Genomic DNA, 217 nt, shown 5'->3' with positions numbered 1-217 from the left:
AAAAAAAAATAAACACGTCGCAATGGGTTTAAAGTGGATAAATTCAAGTTGAAGACTATACAAAAAAAAACACAAAAAAACCAGTGGATGAGTGGAACAAAACTTAGAAGATAATATAACGTAGTTGATGCAAATAAGATCGAAAGTAAAGTAAAGTAAAGTAAGGTACAGTAAAGCATCGAGAGTCTTAGATGTAGGTCAGATAGATTTATGAATG

Source organism: Eriocheir sinensis, chromosome 36 (genome assembly GCF_024679095.1).
Source record: "Eriocheir sinensis breed Jianghai 21 chromosome 36, ASM2467909v1, whole genome shotgun sequence".
Classification (NCBI taxonomy): Eukaryota; Metazoa; Arthropoda; class Malacostraca; order Decapoda; family Varunidae; genus Eriocheir; species Eriocheir sinensis.
The sequence above is the reverse complement of the archived record's forward strand: the minus strand, read 5'-3'. Positions refer to the sequence as shown.